The 6,000-nt window shown below is 45.8% G+C and overlaps 1 long non-coding RNA gene across 1 annotated transcript in view; it reads right to left on the reverse strand.

The window, feature by feature from the left end:
• Positions 1 to 3,237, reverse strand: part of LOC131088460 (uncharacterized) — a 36,770-nt gene extending 33,533 nt beyond the window's left edge. The window contains exon 1 of the long non-coding RNA XR_009115111.1: positions 2,993 to 3,237. This is a non-coding gene — a long non-coding RNA (uncharacterized LOC131088460). The remainder of the gene's footprint in view (positions 1 to 2,992) is intronic.
• Positions 3,238 to 6,000: the final 2,763 nt, after the last annotated feature.

Below are 6,000 nucleotides of genomic sequence, written 5' to 3' on the forward strand. Positions count from 1 at the left end.
ATAGAAATCTATAAAATACTGAACTTTTCAAAGCCCACTCCTAAAGTGAATATCAATACTCTGCTCATTAACAGGCTTCTATAGAAACAAAGTAATTTTGCTTAAATTCTTCTGAATTTCATTGTCATTATTTTGCTTCTGCATTCAAATTATATATTAAGTAAAAATAAAAATAAATCCTGAACAGTTTTAGGCTTGTGACCTTTGGAGAAATGCTGATATTGGTGATCATCTCCAGAACGTTTTTCTATCATTAAAAAAATGGAAAATGTTCCTTCAAGTTACAAATCTATTAAGAAGCTTTTCAGAGCAGGAAAGATGCCTACCTATAAATGATTTAGACTTAGTCTTGCTGGGAAATCGAGCAGCAGAATCAATGGCAAGCACAGAGGAGCAAGAACATTTCAGGGTCACAGGCCATCCTGCCCTTTTCCAGCCATGTTTCAGTGCTGAAGCTGCCAGCAGAGCTGTCAAACAGCTAAGCACACTGCTCAGGACTGTCTCCCTGCAAAGCAGAGAGGAAATCCTGTAAATGGGATTTTAAGAGCAGTTGGAGTCAGACTGCAGCTGCTGAAGCATTTTTCTGGCAGTGTGACAGCTCCAGTGAGGAGATGCCCCCAGCCAGCACAGGGGCTAAGCTGGGAGCTGCTGCTGCAGGCCTGGCCACTGGGACAAGACAACTGGCTGCCAAACCACCCAAGAGCTTTTATGATGTGCCAAACAAAGCTTATAGAGCTGCTCAGGGAGCAGAATGGAGAGGAACCTGTACAAACTTCACAAACCTTCCTTCCCAATGCAATCCCCAGCAGCTCTGGCTACTCTACAAGTCTGCTCAGGTGAAAGCCACGTGTGCCTTTGCAGTACAAAAGCTCAGCCTGCCTGGCTTGCAAGTTAAGGGCTCAGGACAGATAATTTCAGGACAGATGTGCCCTCAGTGTTAATATCTGGGAAACTGCAGCCAGGTCTGGTGGGTGGTGATGCCAATGAGGAATAGCAGGGGCAAGGCAAGGCTGCCCTGGCTGGATCCCATGGGCTCTGCTGGGATGGATGGACAGGGCTGTGCTCACAGCACTGGGCCCTGCTGGGATGGAGGAACAGGGCTGGGCACACAGCTCTGGGCCCTGCTGGGATGGAGGAATAGCACTGGGCACACAGCACTGGTGGCACACACCCTGCCCTGCAGGTGGAAGGTGCACCACGGCAGGGAAACACTGCAGAAGCTTCCACCACTGAAAAAGCCTCTCTCCCTCACTCTGTAAATCTGCCTGGGCTGGGGTGGAAGACCAGAGGTGTCAAAGAGAAGCACAGAAGGTTCATGGCACTTTCCTCTTAAGCCAGCTTTGCCCTGACCACTGGGGAGGCTTGCAGTGACCATGGGCTCCTGGATGGAGACTGCAGGACCTGACACCCAGGCTGCTCTCCTCATCCCAGCCCCCAGCAGGTAGCACTTGCCAAGCAGGGCTTTCCTCAAGCAGGAGCTCTCCCATCTGTGACAGCAGTAACAAAACACAGGAGAAGCACCATCTGTTCATCTCATGGGTACCAGTGCTATCAATCCTCACCACAGCAGCTACAGACTTTAATAAACACATAGAAATCATTTTTTCTAAACATGGGGAATTGGCCTAACCACAGAATTGCTATGCCAGCAGGGTTTATTGTTGTTTACATTGCACCAACAGCCTGCCTTTGTAACAAACACCCCAGGCTGGCACAACAGTGGTGAGTCCTGTAACAAATGCTTGGTGCTGGGGTGCCCATTCCTCACTCTGTGCCCAGGGAAAGTGGGAGTGTGGGATGTGGTGGAGGTGGCTCCTGCCCCAAACATCCCCAGCAGCAGCCTGGAGAGGAGACAGCTCTCTCCAGAACCCATCCCCTGTGGCTGCACAGGCACAGCCTGGGGCTCACATGCACCCCATGTACCCCTGGCCCTGCATGCACAGCCTTCTCCAGCTCCACCCTCTTTCCTTGAGCCCAGAACTCCCATCACAGAGAATTTGGATTGTCTTCTAGTTTTACAGTTGTCACAAGTGTCACAATTGTCACAATACAGTCCCATCCCAAGCTCTCAGCATCCAGCTTCACAAGATCTGTCCTTATTTCTCTCTGGAGTTTCCACTCACTGATTTTTGACTCCCTGGAGTGTGCTGTAAGACAAGCACTGTTTTAATGCAGCTTTTCCTGGCAATACTCATTTGCCCTAAGCAGGGATGTGGGATTAAGAACCTTGCCTTGCTTCCTGAAAGGAAAAAAAGCACACACCAGAGGTGGACTTGGGTGGCATGAAGAACATCAGGCAGGTTGAGAGCACCACCTCCAAGCATTCCATAGCTCAGAGCAAGTGTGGAACATTACTGAAAGGAACTTTGGGTCCCAGCACCCAAAGCCAGCAACCATGGGACCAGCTGTGCCTTCAGATGCTTTTATTTTCCTTGCTTTGCTAACAGATGGTCCCTTAGGCTCTCAAAATAAATAACATTTTGTTGCCTAAGCTACAAATGCTGGCATGAGCTTTCAGGTAAAAAGAAAATACCCATGTACAGGCCTGTGTTCTGAGGATGCTTTTAAAGACATTGGAATTACCAGGGAAGAGAAGGGCTCTAAGTGTCACCATTCCACTGACAGCAGCAGGGATTGCTGAATCAGGCTCTCCATCTGACAAATGCTGAGCAGGGCTCCAGGAGCACATGGGGCTGTGCCACCCAGCCTGCTCACTAATGACAGACCCAGCAGAGCAGTGTGTAGGCACTGCCTCATTGCTGTTTTAGTCAATAAACCCCACTGGGTGAAATTACCAGCATGTTTATTACAAATAATATTTGACAGGATGAAATTAGCACATAGATGCTCTTATGTTGGTTAATGAGCTCTGAAATCTAATCCTATAAATCATCAACAACTGCCAGCTGGTGACAGACAGATGAAAAGCAGAGAGGGTGGTTACAACACATCCACATCACTGCAGTGACAAGGGTGTAAAAGAGCAGCATACCTTTGTGCAGGACAGAATGACTGGGAGAAGCTGGCTGTGTGCTCAGGTTGTAGGATTTCCTTCCAAGCATCACCATGCTAGGGAGCTGGGGGCGGTTCAGGGCTGCTGAAGCAATCCAACCTTCCACTGTATCCAGGAGCAACTTGGTGGGCAGTCAGCTGTTGGGTGAGAAAGACTTGGTCATGTTGTCCCTCCAACAAAGAAGGAGTTGCATCTGCTGTGGTAGAACAGGCTACATCTGAGTTTGCAGATCAAATGGAAGGAGAAGTGTCTGTGTGCTGTCCAATCCTGGCTGGTAGCAGCCAAAATAAAGGCAAATCATGGCCAGTCTGAAACTGTTGAACATTTATAGGAAATGCATGCTCTAATTTGCAGTATTTAGCATCCAACAGAATCCCACATTCTCAGGATTTAGGAAGCAGTCAGGCTTTCTAAATGCACATGCATTCTTATTCAAGGCCTATAGCAGACAGAACAAGAGTGAGCAAATTACTTTATTACTGCAATTCACATTTACTGTCCAGCATTTTTTATTTAGGAAGTAAATCTCATTGAAAGGCCACCTCAAGTAGGAGGAGGACAGGAAGCCAGAGTGTGTGTGAGGCACCAGAAGCACTCCCACCCCCTGTGCACAGCTGAGGCACAGCTGCAAGCACATCCCTGCACTCAGCTCTCAGAGCTGGGCTTGTTTATGGGCACCCACAGCTCCTGCTTTAGTGCCCAATTCACAACATATTCACTGTTGGAACAAATTCCAGGACTCATTCATTTACAAACTCCAGTCATCACCTGGGGGTGTAACTGCTGGTCCAGACAAACCCCCTCCCTACCCGCCCCTCCTGGCAAGCATTGCAATCTTTGCATAAAGGGTAAATAAGCACATCCCAACCTGTTCTATGACTAGGACAAGCACTTTCCAGAAAAGCAGAATATTCTTCTCTGTAGGCTGAATTCTGGGAGAGAAGTATATTGTAAACATTTAATATATGACTAAATACTGTGCAAAAATTATAGCCCTAAATATTTACTCACTGCTGCTTGCCCTGTGCTTTAAAATACCCTATGATGGAGTTATAAAATATCCATACATGTTTAAGCTTTCTCCTGTTTTGTAACCCACTACAATCTGCTGCATCACTGGTGGTTTCATTTCAGTTTTAACAGTGCTCATTTGGTTTTCCCACCCATGCAAATGTGCTGCTAACACTTCACCTCACCCCTGTCATTTCAGTGTTTAGTAGCATCCTACAGCAGTGTAAGGGAGAGGGAGCTGGAGTTGTTTATCCTGGAGAAAAGGAGGCTTGAGGGGACCCTCCTGCTCTCCACAAGAACCCAAAAGGACGGTGGGACAAGGTGGGATCAGTCTCTTCTCACAAGTATTAGGGCAAGAGGAAATAACCTCAAGCTGTGCCAGGGCAGGTTTGGGTTGGATATTAGGAAGAAATTCTTCACATAAAAGGTTATCCAGCACTGGACAGGCTGCTCAGGGCAGGGGTGGGGTCACCATCCCTGGAGGGGTTTAAAGCACATTGGATGCTGTGCTTGGGGACAACAAGTGGTTTAGTGGTGGCCTTGGCAGTGCTGATGTTTGAACTCAATGATCATTTCCAGTCTAAATGAGTCTATGAGTTTTGACAGCAACAACTGCAATATTTACATATTTCTTATCTTTTCCTCAGTTCTTTGGTATTTCAAGTCATGTCAGCCTCCCACTGGGGATCAGACCCTCTAAGCTGGATGCTGCAAGTATTTCCCTTAGAATCAAACAGGAAATGTAGCAGAATATGTGCGAATTACTCATATTCACCAAGGAAATAACTGTGCTCAGAAAATTTGGGATGAAGAAATACCTCATCTAATAAACAATATTCATTTCTGAAAAAAAAAGAATAGCTCACTGATGCACTGCATAATTTTAGCATAAGGTTACATATGCTATCCCCAGTTTATGAGAAAGAACATAATTTTGAATTTCCAAGAACCAGCACATTACAGTGACACCTGTGAATATTCCTCCTACTCTGTGAACTGGGAATTAGCTCAGAAGGAAACCAAACTGCACTGCATGTGTAAGAGACTTGGCCTGTGCTCTGGGTATTTTTCGGAGCATATTTTCTTGCACGCTGCTCACTGGAAAGATTTGTGTATGACTATTATATTGCAGGGGAAAATGAGGCTTGTGGAAAACCAGTACGAGAACCTGGAAATAGTCAATGGTATCATGAGAGGCAAAGCAGGAAGCTCCGTTACTTGTCATTAATAGGAATAAAGAAACTGAATTAGTACCAGCAGTTACAGTGATCCTCAGAGGCTCTGACCCCGGAGCTGATCTGAGGATGAGGATGCCAGGAAATGCCTGGGCTCCTCATGGCAAATGAACTGTCAGCAGTAAAAGAAAACAACTTTGAAAAGCTGGGCACTAATTCCAAGAATGAGGCACAGAGCAAAGCATGATCTGGTTGCATGGCTTTTTATGTTTCAATATCAAACTGCCTTCCAACCCACAAACAATAGGTTTTGCTCAGTTGCTTGCTCTGCTGATACAGCCTTATCTCTCCCAACACACAAAGTGCAGTGATGGCTTTGCTGCTGCAGTCACCCTCCATTACAGCCACACTCACCTGCTGTCACACAGAGGTAAAACCTGACAAACATGTAAACATGGTTAGAGAGAAAAGTTTTGATGAACATCTACACCATTGCCAACCAATGGAATGAGTTACAAGGGGTTGCTGAGCAATTGGAATTAAACATGGTGCCCTCTGATAACCATATAAATATAATAATCACATAAATAATCATATAAAAAATCATCTAAACAATCATATATATATAAGCTGTCTGTAATAAAGATTCTGCTTTTGCCACTTGAACTTTGGAGTGTTGTGTCCATCTTTGGCCATTCCCACAGTGACAATATGTTGTAATATTAATCTGCAAACATTCATTGTGAATCTCTTAATGCAAATAACCCACTTTTTGTAGTCATTCCATGAAAAAGATGACAT

This window comes from Melospiza georgiana, chromosome 12 (assembly GCF_028018845.1).
Source record: "Melospiza georgiana isolate bMelGeo1 chromosome 12, bMelGeo1.pri, whole genome shotgun sequence".
Taxonomy (NCBI): domain Eukaryota; kingdom Metazoa; phylum Chordata; class Aves; order Passeriformes; family Passerellidae; genus Melospiza; species Melospiza georgiana.